This window comes from Chelonoidis abingdonii, chromosome 4, assembly GCF_003597395.2.
Source record: "Chelonoidis abingdonii isolate Lonesome George chromosome 4, CheloAbing_2.0, whole genome shotgun sequence".
NCBI lineage: Eukaryota > Metazoa > Chordata > Testudines > Testudinidae > Chelonoidis > Chelonoidis abingdonii.
The window spans coordinates 122,627,208-122,647,400 of record NC_133772.1 but is presented as its reverse complement, the minus strand read 5'-3'; the positions used below and the strand labels follow the sequence as shown (position 1 = coordinate 122,647,400).

Below are 20,193 nucleotides of genomic sequence, written 5' to 3'. Positions count from 1 at the left end.
AATCAAGACACCTGGGTTTAAAAGGAGCTCACTCCAGTCAGGCAGGGGGAGCCAGAGGAGAGGAAGTGTGTGAGAGGAGCTGGGAGCAAGAGGCAAACGGAGCTGAGAGTGAGCTGCTGGAGGACTATGGAGTACAAGCATTATCAGACACCAGGAGGAGGATCCTGTGGTGAGGACAAAGAAGGTGTTTGGAGGAGGCCATGGGGAAGTAGCCCAGGGAGTTGTAGCTGTCATGCAGCTGTTACAGGAGGCACTATAGACAGCTGCAATCCATAGGGCCCTGGGCTAGAACTTGGAGTAGAGGGTGGTCCTGAGTTCCCCCCAAACCTCCCAACTCCTGATCAGACACAGGAGGAGTTGACCCAGACTGTGGGGGAGATCACTGAGGTGAACAAATCTGCCAATAAGTGCAGGACCCACCAAGGTAGAGGAGGAACTTTGTCACTATATATATATATATACACACACACATACATGTTAGAGCTGCCTGGGCTATGATTAAGGGGTACTAAGCCTATGGGTACAATAGACATCCATAGATGTTTCTCTGGAAGCTTTAGTCCTACTGTTTAAGATTAACCATATTTTGGTTTAAGAAGGCTATCTGGTCACTATATTCCACCACAGGAAAAATAAAGGACACAAGAGGGTGTACTCAGAGACCACAGAGGGGTCATATACAGCTAGTCCTGTAACCAAGACAATAAATTTCTTCAGTCTTTAAAGACCATCTCTGTTACATCTAAAAACTTGTGGCCTGATTTATAGAAATGCTGATGTACCCTTCACCATTCACTGACCTCTGAAAATCAGGCAATTAGCATTTACAAGTTCCATAACTCAAATTCATGTGAAGATCACTTCAAGCTGGCTCTTGCATTAAGCCTAAACCTTTTTTTAAAAAAAGGCAAACCATATTGGATGTTTTAAAAGCTTCACATATTGCTTAGCTGTGGGGCTGCTATTTAGGGCATGACACAAAGCAATTGTTAGAGGGCTTATTGCTTCACTGCTTACTTCCCTGGTCCTTCTTGTATGAACAAAGAGCAACAATACCCAAAGTCTGAAGGTGCAAACAATTTTTTGTTTGTTGGGGTGAACTTCCAACAAGCAATGATTCCAATTTCCTTCCTTAGTGTTCCCCTTCCCAGCTCAGACAGCACAGAGCCTTGCCTGTGTCCCTGTTCCCATTTCCCCCTCCCCTGCCTTAGCAAAACATGATTCCAATTCCCTCCTATCCCCCTCTTACTTCCTGATTATGGAATATATAGTAAACCTTGAGTTCTGCTTAGCTATACCTAAACCAATCATTTTACTGAAATTTAACTAACCAATCCTAATATATTGTAACATGATTATCTAACCAATTATATCCCACCACCTTAATTGGTTTATACCCAACAAAATTAATTATACAGCAGACAGAAACAATCACAAAACGAGACAAGAAATTATACAGACAAACAATAGGTAAGTGAAGACTACAATGAAAGAACAACAAAGAAATGAGGATTTCACATCCCTGCTATTGATAAGTGAGTTCTTGCCAGACAGGATGCTATCAAACTAAGTTTTCTTTAAATCTTCTAGGCTCTTCCCTTTCTCTGGAGGTGATAGGCATTATCAGGGCAGGACTGTATTCCTAACAGCCAAATAGCACCTTATTTCAATGTGACTAGTTTAGAATGTAAGGATGTGACCATACACTTCCCAGCTTATGGATGCCTCTACTGCTTAGCCAGAGGCCTTAGCCTAAGAACAGGGCCTCAGAGTGTCACAGTAAGAGAAGGCCCTTACACCAGCAGGTGGTTATTTTGATTCTTTCTTTTATACCTCTATAATTAGCTAAGTGATAAGAATACACCTAAATTCTTTGCAGACAGGTCTGAATATCATATCCTAACAGCCATGATAGGCAATCAAAGGCTTTTCATTGACTTCAGAGAGTTGGAACAGCTTCTCAACCAGGTGTCTCTAGTTGTATAGCCAGTTTTTTATAAGATAGGCTAACCCATTGAAATCTGAATTTTGGCATGTAAGTGATGTAGCTAGTAACCTGACCCATAAGGAACAAGTGTCTTTCCCTTTCCACAGAAAGTTATTACAGAATTAACTTCTGAAGGTTGTGTATAGTCCCAACCCCAATGGCAGAATTTTCTTCTTCACTCCATGCTGGTGGCTCTTTTATATCCTAAAGGATTACTTTCCCCCTCCCCATCTTCTATCACCATTCCTTCCTCTGACTCACAATGCAGCCATCCATTTAATGACTAGATGAAACATTGAAGATTGTTAGTGTTGCTACTCAGATGGATTAAGAGGCCACATAGGTGATTAACAAATGCGTTTGCCCCATTCCTGTCCATGCAGAGACTGAATGCTTCCTCTCCACAGCAATCCTACACTCTACTGGCCAAGAGAATCAGAATCTTATTAAAATGTAATGTAAATATGAAGAAATATTTAAATCCTAAACTAATTTTAGGAACATAAAAACTGCCATACTAGATCAGACCAGAAATTTGTTTATCCTCTCTGCAACGTTGTTCTCTTCCTTCATTGTTCTTTTAGCTCTTTGGGAGTTTAGCAGATGCAACAATTCCCCCACAGGTATCTCACTTTTGATATAATTAAGATTTTTGTCTCTCCCCGCCCCTGCCAATTATTTGTTCTTCAAAACCTCCCCTTAGTTCTATTTTCATCTTACATTTTATTACCACTTCTGTTGGCTTCACTATCATTGGATTTCCATTTTCTGAAGGATCTTAGTTTGTCTAGAATAACCTCTTGAACTCTACCATTTAATTAATTTTCTTTCTGATCTTTTTGCTCTCTTTTGTTTAGGGATATATGTGCCACCTGTGACTCTTAAGATGTGCTCAAGTGGCCTCTCTGCTGAGTCAAAGGATTTTAATTTCCTCATTTTTTACTTTAGGATCACATTGACTAGCTTCCTCTTTTTTGGAAATCCCCTTTTTGGAGTTCAATGTCAAAATTGTGGCAATTGATTCCTCTGAAGAGGGTGTTGAATTTAATTATGTTCACTGTTGCTCAGTGGCTCAGCAGTTACATTATGAACCCATTGCTGTCTATTTCTTAGGTCTAAGCTGAGAATCGCTCCACCTCAGGTACTCTAGAACTACTTGTTCCAAGAGACAATTGTCTAAGTTATTGAGAAATTCCTTCTATAAACCTTGACTGGTAATAACATTTGAGTAAGTTATACGTGGATAGTTGAAATCATCCATTATTGCTTCTTTATTAGAATGAGTTGCCTCTCTGCTCTCTAATGTTGTTCACTTATAGTGACTACTTAGCCTGGGAGGCTGGTAGTATAACACTAGTAAAATATTTATTTAACTTTTATCACTTGGGATTAATAACTATACAGATTTTAAAATGCTGTATTTTAAGATTTTGTCTGAAGGGAGAAGCAATGTGTAAAAAGGACAACAGCAGTAAGACTAAGGTAAGGTTGGCGTGTGAAGATTTAACCCATAGTCAATAACAAATTTTTTATTACTTAGGTCATTTCTTGAAAAGATTAGTTTATTTCCTGACAGAGTTCTACCATTTCCGTTAGAATTATTCAGGTTTGGATTAATTTCTTAGTAGTAACCTCTGCTTTCACAGTATTACACTAAGTGGTTTTAGCAAGAAGAGAACTGTTGAGTGATAGGTCAGATCAGCAAAAAAAAAAAAAAAGCTTTAAACAGCAGATTTACATACACAGTCTCTTGTTGTGACAATCACAATGCAGTTTGGCTACAGACTCAAGAAATATGCACATACAAAGACTAGATAAGAATGGGAAAATGAATAGTATTAGGGAACTATTGTACAGTATTCACACCAACACACACAACTTCAATTATATGGAGCTAAGGTTGCAGGTTTTTGAGTCTGTGTTGGAAATGTCACCTTAACTCTTAAAATCATATTGTGGGAAACCAGGAAATTTATTTTTTTCTTGCAGCAGTAATGTCTGCATCCAGAGTAAGGGGCCCTTAGCAATATTTTCTGGTCTTCCAGCTTTTGAGCTTTGGGAATTAAATGCATGTTCTGGAAGAACACAATGAACAAGGCAATATAGAATTTGTGCAACTTTAAATTTTCATTAGTGTGGAGGTCTGTGTGGTGTGTTTCTGCCCCACTTCCCACCCCGCTTGAAGTAAACTTCTGCACTAGGAGCAAGGGGAGCCCTGGAACCCTCTTCCACCTTGCCCCCATCAGGAACCTCAGGAGCTGTGAGCTGTCTGAAGTGTGCAGCTGCAGCTTTCTCTCTGATGTGTACCAGGTCTGGCACGACTCTGTACATAATGTTAATATTCCATGTAGTGCTGATGGCAGCCTAGCATACCTCCCCCTAGAACCAAACATAGTTTAACAACTCTTTAATATCTGGGGTCTGGAACTGGTTCTTGGGCTGGATGCTAGCTCTCAACAGAAGTCCAGTGATAAGTTTCATGTGGATACTGCCCACAGTATTTTTTCCTACTGCTGTGCAAAAAAACAAAGTAAAATAAAAATTCTAATGCCAGGTAATTATTGGGTGGGAAGGGGAGAATTTTATAGCTTCATAACCCATTTGCAGCACCCAGTCAACACCAAGGCTTGCACTGCCATACCTATGTTCAGGATGATATAGCTATACATGTGACTATTAGAATAGGTTGAAAATTGTTTTAAGAAATCCTATTGCCACCCCATATTGTTGCATGGAAAAACGTTGTTTTTTACCAAACCCACATTTCTTCTTTTGCAACATTGTTCTATTCGTTTGCATATGTGACCATGCCACATCTCATTGAAAATATTGTAGCCAGTTGGATTATTCCACTGACTAAATTCATGCAAGAGCATAGCTTCCATAGCAAAGGCTGGCTTTTCCTTTTCAGTCTACAAAAGAGACCTCTTAAGGGTTATTCTGTTCACCCTACAAATGTGGATTCCCTTCCTCTCTCCACCATCCATCCTTCCTGATTCTCAAAGGTAAGGTTGATTTCATACATCTAGAGATAGCACAGCAGCCTTGATTATAGCTACCTTTGGCTTGGAGGTGAGATTCTAGCTCAGGGGTCTCAAACTCAATTTACCTTAGGGCCAGTGTCAGTCCTCAAATCCTCCCAGTGGGCCAATGTCACTGAAAAGAAAATGTTATATTTTTTATTTCTTAGAAATAATAAAACTGTCACACAACTTTATACAATTCTTTGCCTGCCAGAGTGTTTTTAGTGTTTGCCAGACCTGTCAGTTTGATGTTTGGCCTTAATGACTGAGCAGCTGAAACCTTCAGGATTGCAGCAAGATGTGCATCAGATAGTTGTGGTCGGTATTTTGACTTGTTTATATTCATTGTGGGGGGAAAAAGTAATGCTGTTTCGTGGCTGACTCTGCCCAGTGACTCATGATAATATCTCTGTCCCTCTCCCCCAACCAATGGGAGTTGCGGGGGGGGGGGGGGCAGCCCTATGCTGCAGGCTGTATCCATCTCTCCTCCATGGGCTGCAGAGGCCTGTGGGCCGGGACTTTGAGACACCTGTTCTAGCTCTAAACCTCCTGCTTTGTTAGTGTAGGGAAGTCTTTATTTCTAAAATAACTGAGCTGTTAGGCCACTTTTTCCAGGATGTGATTGCTGCTTCCACTAATTGATCACACTAAATACTCACATTATATAAAAATGTTTGTGTGAGAACTGTTGTAGGCTGCCCCTGAATCTGTTACTTTTTAATCTAAACTCTCTGGGCAGGGACTAGCTCTTGCTATATGCATGTACAACATCAGTCACAATAGGGTGCTGACCTTAGTTGGGTCCCCTACAGTTACTGCAATACAAATATGTAACTATTTACAAAACAAAAATAACCCCCCTTCACTAGAGGAATATTTAAGGTTGCAAAGTCAAGCATTAAAAAATTAGGAAATGTCAGAATTAAGGTTGCCTAAATAGCCTTAATCCAGTCCCCTTATGCATATGTATTATGATTAAGGTTGCGTGTCTATCATGGAGGTCACAGAAGTCCATGGATTCCATGACCTTCTGTGACTTCTGCAGTGGCTGGTGCATCTAGCTCAGGTGTTGTCTGAGCTGGGCAGCCCCTGGGCCAGTGGAAGCAGCAGTCTGGGTGTGTGGGTGGAGGCTCAGGGCTAGGGCACAGCATGCGGGTGCGGAGTGGCACTTACCTGGGGGGTCCCTGGCTCACACCGGCATGTCCCTGCAGCTCCTAGGCGGAAGGGCCGGGGGCTCCACATGGTGGTGATTTCTATGATGATGCATCATTTCTATGAACCATGTGACTGCAAGCACTGCTCCACAGTTCCCATTGGCTGCAGTTCCTGGCTAATGGCGCTTGCGGCGGGAGCTGCATGTGGAGCCCCTGTGACTGCCCCTCCCCCTAGGAGCTGCAGGGACATGCTGGTCAGAGCTGGGTAGGGAGCCTGCCAGCCCTCCCCTGCAGCAGGGGTCCCGGGCCATGCCCCACCCCCACAAAGCACCAGCAGTGGTCCCAGGATGCATGCCACCGCCTGTCCCTCTCCCTCCACCCTGGGCTGTGCGCAGCTGCCTGCTCTCTACCTACCCACCCACCCAGTGCCAGCAGGGGTCCTGGGCCGTGCACCGCCACCCACTTCTTCCCCCCCACAGCACCAGCAGGGGTCCCAGGTCACCACTCCTAAGACCCATGGTGCCCGGGACCATCCCCCTAGAGTACCCCTGGCCCAAGTTTTAGTTAGGGGTGTATAGTAAAAGTCATGGGCTGTGAATTTTTGTTTACAGCCTGTGATCTGTCCATGACACTTACTGAAAATACCCATGTCTAAAACTTAGCCTTAATTATGATATGGTCTTTAGAAAAAAGTTATTTGATTGTATAATTAGAGGACCCTTACCTCATTCTCTGAAATGGCTGAACCACTTTAGCTGATACTTCTTGCAAACTTTAACTGTTCAGACTCAATTTTTTTGGAAATCTATAAACATCTGAAAACACGATCTTGTAACTGAAAGTATTTTTCACCTATCACTGTAAGACAGGAGTAGCAACCTATGGCACGGGTGCTGAAGTTGGCATGTGGGCTGATTTTCAGTGGCACTCGCACTGCCCGGCTCCTGGCCACCAGTCTGGAGGGCTCTGCATTTTAATTTAATTTTAAATGAAGCTTCTTAAACATACAATTGTTTAGTTATATATTATAGACTTATAGAAAGACCTTCTGAAAATGTTAAAATGTATTACTGGCACACCAAACCTTACATTAGAGGGAATAAATGAAGACTTGGCACACCACTTCTGAAAGGTTGCCGACCCCTGCTGTAAGACGTGCTACTAGTTCTGACTATAATTTTGCCAGCGTAGGGACAGAGGGGAGGTGGCTTGCACCTTTTTTCTTTGGGGCTGCCAGGGACCAGTTTAGCCCACATGCAGGCTAGACCAGCCATCACATTGCCTTTCTTGTGCTCCTTTTACAAGGGTCAAATAGGCCATTACAGGGCAAAATACAACCTGGTTGCAGTTATGCCACCACAATGCCTCCTGCAGCTGGGACTGCTGCAGAAGCACTGCAGAGCAAGCAGTATTCACTCATAGTGAAAAGGGGCCTACTAAAGTTACAGACTCAGAATTATAGATAGCTTCAATTTTAATGTAAAATATATTTTCTAAGCAGATTAAAAAAATCACTGTCTCTGCATCAGAAACTTCCTTGGTATTTTCCAAGCTGTTCATGCAAAGCCCTCTAACATTAAGGCACACCAACTTGAAAATTACATCTTTGTCAGAAAATTATGTACTTTAAGATTTCGTGAAAGACAGTCTTGTTTTTCAGTTTCAAAACTGTGTATTTGACAGGACTTCATATACTGTTTCACTCTTTCCAGTGTATAGCCAATAAGGCACTCATCCATTAGGTTGTTCTGTGTGGACAGACTCTTGCATCCACATGGAACCCTACTGACATTACTGGGGCTCCATATAGGTGTGCCGGGATGCATCCAAGCAGAATAACTTTCAGGATTGGAGGCCTGAGTTGCGCTCTCTCCCTTGCTGAAAAAACCCTTATTAATATCCCCAGAGGAGCACAGTAACCCTTCTGAATATTTTTCAGAAATTAAAAAAAAAATCCAACAAATGAGTGCTTGCTATTTAAATAGCACTCTATTAGAAAACAGATTTAACTTGAACACTTTTTTTAAAATGACAGTGGCTGCCTGTGTGTAGTCATGTAAACTGTAAAGCAGCAAAATGTAGAATAAGAGATGGACTACCAGAAGCAATTTTATTTCATTGGAGTCTATCAGAACTGGGCTCTCTGCCTAAATTGAACAGAACTGTCAAACGTGATTAGTGCCATTGAAAGTAACAATGCAAATTAGCATTTTATTATACATTCAATCTCTAATAGAGAAAGCGTGAATATGAGCCAGCAGCAGTCTGCAGGAAGAAACCAGGGGAGACTATATGCAAGATTCAGAAGAAGGAAAGAAGTAACTTATATTGGCTTTAACAGACAGGAAAGGAAAAGCAGGTAAGCAAGAGATATAATAATGGATAAAGGAAACCAGAAGATAGGAGTAAGGACAGCAAAAGGACTATGACCAATCCAGCTAGGAAATTGGATGAAGTCAAGAAGAAAACTCATATTTGTAAACTAACATGAGAGGCCTTGGCATCAAAATGGAGGAATTAGACCCACCAATGCAGGTTGTTAAAGGGAGAACAGAAATATGGCAGAATAGCAGTCATGACTGGAATATAGGTACTAATGGATACATACTGTTCAGGAGAGAACGAAGTAAAGATACTGGGATAGCATTGTAAAGAAACGAGAAGAGATAACAACAAATAAAACAGAATCCATTTGGGCCAAAATCACTTTGGGGAAGGACTGTAAAAAGAGGTTCTATTGTGCTAGTGTTAGGGATTTGATATAGACCACCAGGGTCAGTTTTGGACATGGATAGAAGTCTCAATATTAGAGAGAACTAATGCAAATTGTCATTATGGGAGACTTTCTTCTCCAAGCTATAGCTTGGAAGTTAATCTCTACTAATAATGGTAAGGTCCAGTGAGGCACTAGACAACAGGTTTCTTCACCAAATAATCACTGAACAATTAGAGGTGATGCTATACTAAACCTGGTTTGGGTAAACAGTGATGAGACTATAGAAGAAAGCCTTGGACTAAGTGATCATGAGGTAATCCAGTTAGTTAAATGGAAAGAGACTCAAACAGGTTAGAAATAGGTATTCAATATCAAAATGGCAGAATCTGGGAACCTAAGGAAACTAGTTAGTGAAGTCAAATGGATGGAAGAGCTCAGGGACTTAAAGAAATTCCAAACCTCCTACAAATTTAAGTCAGAGGAGCAAAAATTTATCTGGAAGTTGCATGCCAAATAAGGTGAAAAAACTTACAGGGAAAGGCTCCAGCTCTAACTTGCTGAATAACCACCTCAAAAAGGACATTAAGAGTAAAAAGAGTATACAAGGAACAGAAAAAAGGGACACATCAGCAAAGAAAGCTACAACTTGGAAGTCAAAGTATAGACATAAAGTGAGAATTGCCAAAAGTCAAGCTCAGTTTTGCTCAAACACAGTGCTCCAACTGCACAATCAGTACTCAATAAATAATTATTATAGTTAGGTCCACCATCTTGTCAAACTCTGATTAGGGAAATGAAGTAAAAAATGAGCAGACCTGTTATTTCTAACCAGTAGATGGCATAGTAATACTCATACACAACAGCAAATCTTTCAAATAGTACAGCAAGGACATAAACAAAGGACAACTGTCATGAATAGATAGCTAAGGGTTAATGTTTCTTTTACCTGTAAAGGGTTAACAAAGGGAACCAAACACCTGACCAGAGGACCAATCAGGAAACCGGATTTTTCAAAGTCAGGGAGGGAATTTTTGGGGTCTGAGTCTTTTGTCTGTCTCTCAGCTATGAGAAGGTTCTTTCTATCTTCTAATCTTCTGTTTCCAAATTGTAAGTACAGGTAGAAAAACAATATAGGCTTTTATGTTGTTTGGTTGTATTTACATGTGTGTCGCTTGCTGGAATATTCAAATTGGCAATATCTTTTTGAATCAAGACTGTTTGTTCATATTTTTCTTATAAGCAATAGGCCCTGTTATTGTCATCTTGATACAGAGAATATTTTGATGTCCTTTTTCTTCTTTTTTTTTATATAAAGCTTTCTTTTTAAAGACCTTTTTGAGGTTTTCCTCTCTGGTAGGCTAAGGGAACGACCGGAGGGGAATTCTCTGTGTTAGATCTACGAGGATCAGCTCGCCAGCACCAGGGAATTGGGTGGGAGGGGAGAGAGAGAGACTCATTTCTGTTTCCTTGTATTTGGGTTTGTCCTCCTTTGTGGAATATAGAGGAGAATGCTTCTTGTATTGTGATGTAAAAGAGATTGCATCAGTACTCTCAAGTTAGCCCCGACAGGAAAGTCTGGTGAGAGAGAGAGGGGGAAGGGAAGTGAGGTTATTTCCCTTGTTGTGAGACTCAGAGTCTCTGCGTCTTGGGTCCCTCCAGGGAAGTTTTGGGGAGCCAGAAGGGGCCAAAACCCTGGAATTTTGGATGGTGGCAGGAGATCACAAGCTAAAGCTGGTAATTAAGCTTTAAGAAGGTGTTCATGCTAGGCACCCAGATTTTGGAACGCTAAGGTTCCAGATTTGGAAAGAGGCTTATGATAACAAAAACAGCAATGACTGCAAACCACTGTTGCCAATACATAACTGGTACATCTAATGCAGTTCTGTACCTTATCACTAAGGCTGCATGTGTGTCATGGAAATCACAGATTCCATGATTTTCCTTGATTCTGGCACAGCTGGTGGTGGCTGACTCAGCAGTTTGGGTGGTGGGAGCCGGCTTGAGTTGGGGCACGGGGATTGGAGTGTTGGGCAGCGCTTACCCCGGGCTCCCACTGCATGTCCCTAATAGTCTCGTGGAGGGGCCAAGTGGTGTTGCAGGCAAGAAGTGCCCAAGGCAGCAACAGTGGTCCGTCGCCCGGAGTGCTTAACGCCAAATAAACGCACCAGGGTGGAGAACCACAAAGTTTATTTGAGATCTCACAGCGGTGCTGGGAGACTTAGCAGCTCAGATTCCAGCACACCTAATACCAGGCGGCTTTCCCTTTTTTATAAAGTTGTTTTTTTTCTCTCTCTCTTCTTTCCTTCCTCCTGCTCCCCCTGTAGCAGTTACGTAAGCGGCAGGTGCGCATTAAAGTAATCTTGGCGCGGCACTGCGTTAGTAAGTTTTCCTTCTGCACGTTATCTTGTCCTTCTGCTAAAGTGCACAGGCATCATTATTTCTGCTTTAGACCAGTTAGAACTGTTGCAACTGATAACGGCTGTTACACCAGGCCTTTTAGATCGATTAAAGTTTAAACATGGAAGGACTCTTGTTTGCTGAGGCCTAAAACCAGGAAGGCTCCATACCCTTGTGGCCTTCCACCCTCCCGAGTTACTTAGGGTTATGCTTAGTGACACCAACAAGTGGGCTCCGCACACTGCCTGCAACCACCCCCCACCCCTCAGCTTCCATTGGCTGCAGTTCCAGGCCACTGGGAGCTATGGAGCTGGTGCTTGTGGCGGGAGCAGCATGTGGAGACCCCTGGCCACCCCTCCCCCTAGGAGCTGCAGAGACATGCAGGTTGGAGCCAGGTAGGGAGCCTGCCAGCCCCACTGTCTGTCCCCCTCCCCCCAGGACCAGCAGGGGTCCTGGGGCTGTGCACTGCCACTGTGCTCCCTAGCACCAGCAGGGGTCCCAGGCCACATGCTCCTGCCACTGGGACCTCCCCCTGCAGTGCACCTCTGGCCCAAGTTTTAGTTAGGGGTATATAGTAAAAGTCATGGACAAGTCACAGGCCGTGAATTTTTGTTTACTGCCTGTGACCTGCCCATGAATTCCACTTAAAATACCTCTGACTAAAACTTAGCCTTACTTATTGCTAACAGAATTATCTCTGGGTCAGAGGGAAACCTAGGAATCTGTCTAACAAGTGGCATATTATTTCCACAATGTAAAAGCTGTGGAGACCTAAGTGAGGGTGAAGGCCTAATGATTCTAAACACAATTCTTGTTTTCTTAGGAAACTAATTTTTATTAATATCTCCCAGCCCACTTCATATGAAAATAAACCAAATTATGTAACTCAAATACCTATTTATGCATTGACGTATTTCTATAATAGGTTCTCCTTTCCTCACACCACAAAATATTCAGTGTGTAATAACAGCACATAACACTCACCATCACATTTAACAATTATCTGGTAACAATCTACCATAGTGTAAATAAGCAATCTTACTGTTAGTTTAGCCTTTCACCTATTGCAAAGGCTGTTTTATCTTCAAGTAAACACAATCTTGGTCTTCCATATTACCCTCTCTTATTGCTCCCCAGAAAATAATCTAATACTCTTTTGTATTTGCTGCAATTCTAAGGAAAGAAAACTTTGCTCTGACACTATGCAGCTCGAGTCTCTTCCTGCTTCCTCCTACATTAAGGTTACATGCAAACAGGAACCACTAAGCCACACATGTATTTAAAAACATATACACACTTTCCAAAACTATATCCATCACTCTTCCCTTACCTCCCTGTCCCCTTTAACAGGGATATTCTAACAGCCTGTCCAATTAAGGCCTGCACTGACAATTTGCCAGGAGACTGAGTACTGCACCTAATCTGTATGCAACTAAACAGACTGAAGATACTATTGTGTTTAATATTAGGTGCATCTCACTGATACTACAGGTCATAATACCATAGGCAACAAGAATGCCTGATTAAGCAGAAATGTCTCATGTTTTGAGCCCAATTGTTTAAAAAAAAAAAAAAAAAAAAAAAGTTAGACCCCAAAGTATCATGACTGGCTTAAAAATTGAGTTTTTTTAAAATCATTTTTGGGTTCTCTTTATTTGTCTTTTAGTTTTCAAGACTTTAAGGTACATACGCTTCACATTTTCAAGCTTTTCTCCATAACCATAAGGACAAGAAACTATTTAAAAAAAAAAAAGCTGACATCTTGATTCTTGTAGCACGATCTTTAAGAAAAGCACCACATTGTGTGAGACTCTCAGTAAAACCAGAAGAGGTGCCAACACTGTCTTAGTGCAAAGGCTGATTGTATTGAAACTGGATCTTAACCTGTTTGCAACATAAGACTGGGCCAGATGACTTTTTCTTCTGTCCCTGAGCCTGGAACCCAGGGCCAGCTTTAGGCCGATTCGCCCGATTCCCAGGAATCAGGCCCCACGCCTAAGAGGGCCCCATGCCTTAGGCACCTTTTTAATTTTTTTTTTTATACTTACCCTGGGTCCCTAGCTGCGATCTGCTCCAGGGTCTTCTGTGGTCCCGCTCCCTTGACCAAAGCGCAGGCAGGAGCGCGGCAAGCCCCGGGGCCCTGGCTGGAGCTCTAGGCCCTTTAAATAGCCTCCAGAACCCTGGGGTAGTGAGGGGCTCCAGGGACTATTTAAATGGCTGGGGTTCCAGCTGCTTCTGCCACCCCGGTCCTTTAAATAGCCGCCAGAGCCCCACCACCCCTATGCATTCCCCAGGGCTCCCACGGCTATTTAAAAGGTCCAGGGCGGGGCAGAAGCTGGGGAACCCCGGGCCCTTAAATAGCCCCCAAAGCCCTGGGATAGCAGGGAGCTTGGGGGCTATTTAAAGGGCTGGGGCTCCAGCTGCCTCTGCTGCACCCCCTGTCCTGCCTACACCAGCCCTGCTCCCCCTGCCTGCAGCCAGATCTGCACCCTGTGCCCACAGCCAGCCCTGTCAAACTCCCTGCCCTGTCTCTAGTCAACCCCTGCCACACACCCCTGCGGCCCTGCCCAAAGCCAGCCAGCCCCCCACACACTGCTGCCTGCACCTGCCCTGTCTCCAGCCAACCCCTGCTGCACCCCTCCTGCCTGAAGCCAGCCAGTCTCACACTCCCCTGTCTCCAGCCCTGCCAACCCCTGCTGCATCCCCCTGCGGCCCTGCCTGAAGCCAGCCCGCCCCACATACCCCCATCTCCAACCAGCCCCACACCCCTTACCCTGCCTGTAGCCAGACCCTACCTCCAGTCAGCCCCTGCCCTGCCTCCAACCAGCCCCATATCCACTGCTGCCCTGCAGTTCCAGGGCAGTAACCCTGCACACCTGCTTCAACGAGGGGGGCAGGGAGCAGCTGGGACCCACACATGTGCACACCCCCAATTGTATGAGTATGAATAGGTGTTTTGAGGTGTTTGTATTGGAATATCGTGTAAGGTATGTAGAGGGAAGATAGGGAAGTGATGTTTTGAAAGGAGGGAGATGTGAGGTAGAGTATATGGAGGAAGGGGATGGGGAGGAAAGGGGGTAAAATTAAGTGATAAAAAAAAAAAAAAAGATGATTGACGTAGAAAGGAGTTGATATGGATGCTTGATTGGATTAGGAGTTGATAGTGTAATAGAAGAAAAATGAAATATTGGAATTTTAATAAAGGTTTATAGCTTGTTTAATTGGATTATTTTTATTGAGTGATTGATTTATTTGTAAAGAGAATTGTTATGTATTTTATAGATTTTTTTTAGTAAAGGGAAGAAGGAAGGGGGTATTATGGTATAGAAAGGGAGAAGTGGGAGAGAGGGAAGGAGGAAGAGAGAGAAGGGAGGTGGGGCATTTTTTTTGAAGTGTTTATTATTTAGGGGGCTGTGGAGCGTGAGAAGTAGTGGAGAGTTGGGAAGGAATAGGTGGGGGAAGGGAGGGGAGAGGGGTAGGGTGGGGTATGTGGAGGGTGTAGGGGTTTTTGTGTTTTAAAATTTGAGTAGGTTGGTGGATAAGCATGGTGAAGAGTGTTGTTATGGTTTATGGGTGCGATTGAGTAAAATTAGAAGGGTTTGTTATGGTGGGAGAAGTTTGTAATGATTATAGGTGGATTTGAGGTTAAAGTTCTATTTTTATTTTTATTTGGGGGGGGTGTGGTATAAACGCATGTTATGAGGTATATGGTAAATTTTAGATTATGATATGGTTTTTGACTAGTGAGGTGTTGATTGTTTTTGTAATAGTGTGTATGTAATTTATGATTTTATAGGTTTTAAATTATTGAGTTAATTGTTATTTGAAGTTGAATAAAGTTAAAAGAAATAGTGATTTTATTGGTTAATGATTGGTTGAGATGGGTTGATATAGGATGATAGGTTAAAGTAAATATTAGTTTGTCTGATAATATTAGAGATAGATATTGAAATATTTGATAGTGGTGATAGATTATTAAGTGGGTTTTGTTTATTGTAGAGAGGTTATGGTTTAAGTTGGTTGATAAATAATAGGTATATATTTTGGATTTTTTATAATGTTGTATTTTGGAGGTGAAATTTTGTTTTGTGTGTTATATTGTATATTTGAAGGTGTGTTAGAATGGAAAGTTAGGATAAAGTGAGATGGAAAATTTGTTAGGAAAAATAGGTTGAAGTTAAAAAGTTTATGTTGGGATGTATGATGATATCAGAGAGGTGGTGTATGTTTTTGGGTAGAGAGATTATGAATTTTGATTTTAAGAAGTTGAATGTTTTTTAATGAGTTGGTAATTATATTTGAGTAGAAGATAAATTGTGGGTTATTGTTGATTTTAGTATAAAAAATAGATTGGTGGTGTGTAGTTATATAGTGATGTAAGTTTTATTTCAGTTAAAATTGTATTTATAATATGGATCATAATTTTGATAGTGGTGAAATTGGTGGAATGTTTGAATGTTGTACGTGTTAGGGTTTAGAAGAAGTGAGAATTTGGTTGATTTAAGTGATTGATAGTGTATGATATGGATTGGGGTAGGTAAATTTTGAATGAATGGGATATATCAAATGATGTGGAAATATTGATATGGGATTGGATTTATAGTTTATGTAAGGTGGTAGGCATTGTTATAATTTAAGGTTGGAGTATAAAAAATGTTGAGGATAGTTAGTATTGATAGAGGAATGTTGAATTGAGATTATGAGATTGAGTTGGGTTGTTGTGTGATAATAGTGTATGTGATTTAAGAGGTAAAGAATCTGATGATAGTTAAATAAAGTTGAAGGGGATGTAGAATGGGTTTGGAGAGATTTGTGATATTTTGATTTGTTTTTAAGTTCAGAATAGTGATAGTAAGATTGATATTTAAAGTTTCAATGTTTGATTATGATCAGTATAAGAGTTTGATTATTTGCTTGTGTAAAGAGTATTTATTGAGATGGAATTTATGAGGATGATATTGTTGGGGATTGTTTGTGAAGTTTTGTAAGAAAGAAAATCATTTGGATGGTTTTTGAATTTTTTTTAGGTGGGAGGAGATAAGATGTTGTGTTTTGGAAGAGAAGTTTGAATGTGGTTGAGGGGGTGTGTAGAGTTTGTATGTGCAGACAAAAAAATGCAAGACGGTATTTTTGATTAAGGAAGTGGTTATGAATGATGTAGAAAGTAGAAATGTGATTTTGAGGCATATTTTTTATTTAGAAGATATGATTTTGTAGTGATTAGGAAATATGTTTGTTTGTTTGATTTTAATGTAGATGGTTTTTGAGTGGTTGATTGTATGTTATTCAAGGAAATTTGTGTGGATTTTTAAAATATGATTTTATGTAGAATGAGGATTTAAGTGTGGTTTATATGTATTATGAACTTTATTTTTGTTTGGTTTAAAGTAGAGGGAAATTGTTCTTTGTAAGGAGTCATTGAGTGTAGATTGATTAGAATGTGTGGGTGTAAATGGGAGTTTGAGAGAAGTGTGATCAGATGAGTGGAATGGATGGAATTGATAGAGTGAGTGTTTTTGGAGGTATGATTGGTGTTGTGGATTGGAGGAGATGAGGAAGTGATTATATTGTTGATGGTGAGGCAATTTGAGTGTGTAGTTTGGGATAAGGAGAATGTGAGTTCGAGAGGTAAGTGGAGGAGTGAAAATGATAGGGGTGGGGGATTATGAGAGGTGAGGGATGGGTTTTAGTTGAGAGGAGTGGGGGGGATTTTAGAATTAATATTGAGTGAGGGTTAGATGGAGTGGTCTAAGTGGTGAGAGAGAAGAAGGAGTAAGTGGTAGTTGCGTGTTGGGGTTAGGTGGATTGGAAGTTTTATGGAAGTGGAGCAAATGGTGGAGGTGTGGGATTTATAAGGAGGTGTGACATTCATATAGTTTTTAGGTGGTTAGGTGGATGTAGTTGGGGTTGGTTGATTTGAGAGGGGGTTGGATAGATATAGGGGTTTTAAGTTTTGTGATTTATGAGTATGTAGGAGAGTGTGGTTGCAATTTGTGGTAGAGGGAGTGTTTGATTGAGCTGGGCTATGGAAATGTGGAGATTGGAGTAGTATCTAAGGTAGGTTTTCAATATGAAGTGATTTGAAAATTAAAAGGAAGGGGGAAAGGTATGTAGGGGGTAGTTGAGGGTAGTGTGGTGGTGGGGTTGGTGGGTAAGGGGATAGTTATAAGAGAATTTGGGGTTTTGGGGGATAGGGTGGAAATTTGGGGTGATTGAGAATGTGAGGTGATTTTTATAAGTGTGGTTTTTGTAAGAGTGTTCGATGTTGTTCGTTATGGTGATAGGAGAGTGGATTTGAGGGGATTGATGGAAGTAGTTGGGTGATAGAGGTTTATTGTAGGTGGTGTAATAAAAATTGGTAAGGAAGGTATTAAATTTTTTAAGATGTGAAGAAGTTAATTGATTAATAGATTTGCAGGGATAAGGGAGATGGTTGGTTTTTGTATTTGTTTTTTTAGAGATGGATAGTTGTGTTAGTTAAATGTGTAATCAGAAATTTTATGAGAGGTTAGGTTTCTATTTAGATGTAAATTTAAATGATTGGATGTTAATTATGGAAGGAGTTTTATTTATAATGTGATAGAGTGGGTGTTTGTTATTGAAGGGTTAGTATGTGATTTGGTATTTTTGAGTGCATTATATTAAATTAGGCTTTTTGTATGGGTTAGTTGGTTATTCAGGCTGGTTATTTTATGTGGGTTTTTATGGGAGAGTTGTGTGTTTTATTTGTTTATTTAATTTAAGTCATTAGAGGTAGTTGTTTGGTGAGAAAATATTGGTGCTTAAAATTAATGGTTGGTTTTTGTTGGTTTAATCATTATTTGAATAGGTATTTGTGTTTTATTGTGGTTAAGTATTGGAAATTCTTGTATGTTGTATATATTTTGTTTTGTTATTTTAATTGTGTGTGTTTTGGTTGTTTTGTAATTGTGGTGATGTAAGTATTTAGATGTTTTGTGTGTTTGAAGGAGAGTGGTGGCAAATATATTATGTTTTTTTTTTAGGAATGAAGATGTATAGGAGATTATTGTATTTTATTTTTATTTTTGTTTAATTAGATTGGTTTGATATATTTAGAGAGAAAGGGTATTTTAATTTAGTTTTCTTTTGTTGAATGATTATGAATGGAGAGTTAATGGTTGTTTTTTCTTATTTTTATGATTTATGTATTTAAAAGTTCTGGTGATTTGAGAGAGATTATGTAATGTATATTTTTTTTAAATGAAAAGATTGATTGTAGCATAATTTGATGCGTTAAAACTATTTTTGTATGTGGAGTAAATGGAGAGGGTGAATTTATCTGGGGTTTTATTGTTTAGAATTTTTCAGAGTATAGTGTGAAGTTTAATGGTGTAGGTTGAATAATCGTTGAGAGGATTTGTGATGTAAGGATGGAATTAATTGGGATGAGAGGAAGGTAAGATTTGTTTGTATTTGGTGTATGATTGAATTGGTAAAAGGTATAGAAAGTATGATAATATGGATATTTGAAATGTAAGATGGGTGGGGAGTGGAAGGAATTATTGTAAGTTTAAAGAGATTATTTTATTATTAAGAAAATTGAGTAAGTTTGTGTGTTGTGGGTATGATTTTAGGTATGTTTAAGAGGTGTGGAAGGTTGGGGAGTTAGTTTTTAGATTGGGCTTGAGTATATAGGAGTAGAATGGGATGTAAGGTTGTAATAGGGTGAATAGTGAAATAATTATGAATATGTAGAGTATTAGGAGGTTTAAGATTGTATAAAGAGATTGGTTATTTGGAGGTTAATTGATGATGTATAAGTATGAGCTTGTTAGGGGTGGTAGATTAGTGTTTTAGAGTGATATATAGTTGATTAGGATAATGATTATGAAGTATAAAGTTTAATGATTGAGTAGTACTGGGTTGAGAATTTAATTGTTTAAATGATGTGTATGATTTGTTTATTTGAAAGTGAAAAGTGTTTAAGATAATTAAGATTATTATCTTATTGGGGGGAGTTGAGTTAAATTAATATATATATTATTGATTATAGTTGTAAAAATAGTTTATAGCATTGGATTATAGATGGAGAATATTTAGTGCAAGGGGATGGAGATTTGGAGTATATATTTATAATTTGAGATGTTTTTAGGTTTGAGATGGATTAGGGGGATGTAGGTGTAAAATGAAGTATTTATTAAGATGATATATAGAGAGAGAAAGAGAGAGGGTTAGAGATGAGAGAGAAAGAGATTATAGAGCAGTATTGGGATGATATTGAAAGGGCTTAGATGAAATGTATTGGTATTTAATTAGATTTTTTAGATAAGAGAGTTTATTATTGATGTGGGTGTTATTTAAGTGGTAAATTAGTAAAATGCTAAGGTGTTGAAAGAGATATGTGGTTATTGTTGGAGTTGAGTTTTAGTGGGGATGGGTGGGTGTAAGAGGAGAGGTTGAGTGGATTGGTGAAAATGGGGAGTTAATTTTGGAGAAGAAGGAATAGATAGTAATTGTGTGTGTAAGTGAAAGATTTAGTTGATCTTGTAAGAGAATGGTGGTTTATTTAATATGAATAAGTAGAGAGAGGTATCTGATGGATAAATTATGGTTATATTGAATGTTGTATTAAGTATGATAGGGTGGTAAAATATGATTAGAGTAAAGTAGATTGAATTCATTATAGGAATGATTGTGTTTAGTTGGATGTGATATTTGTAGTAATAGTGATAAGAAATATGTGTATAAGTGTATTGTAATGAAGGTAGGAAATTGAATGTAATGAGTGGTTAAAAAATTGGATTGAAGAATTTAGATTGTGGTTGTGAAATGCTAGTTGTGAATGGGATGGATATAGAATGAGGGGTGAGAGGGATGGTGTGGTAGGATTTGAGTGGTGGAGTGTGGAGGGTTGGAGTGTGGGTGTGAGAGGGGAGGATGAGTGTATAGTTTTTT

General features: G+C 40.1%; 1 long non-coding RNA gene across 1 annotated transcript in view; it reads right to left on the bottom strand.

Annotated features, from left to right (window-relative positions):
* The window catches only part of LOC142046668 (uncharacterized), a 42,124-nt gene that overhangs the window by 6,710 nt on the left and 15,221 nt on the right, over nucleotides 1-20,193 (bottom strand). The window contains exon 2 of the long non-coding RNA XR_012655673.1: nucleotides 5,097-5,143. This is a non-coding gene — a long non-coding RNA (uncharacterized LOC142046668). The remainder of the gene's footprint in view (nucleotides 1-5,096; nucleotides 5,144-20,193) is intronic.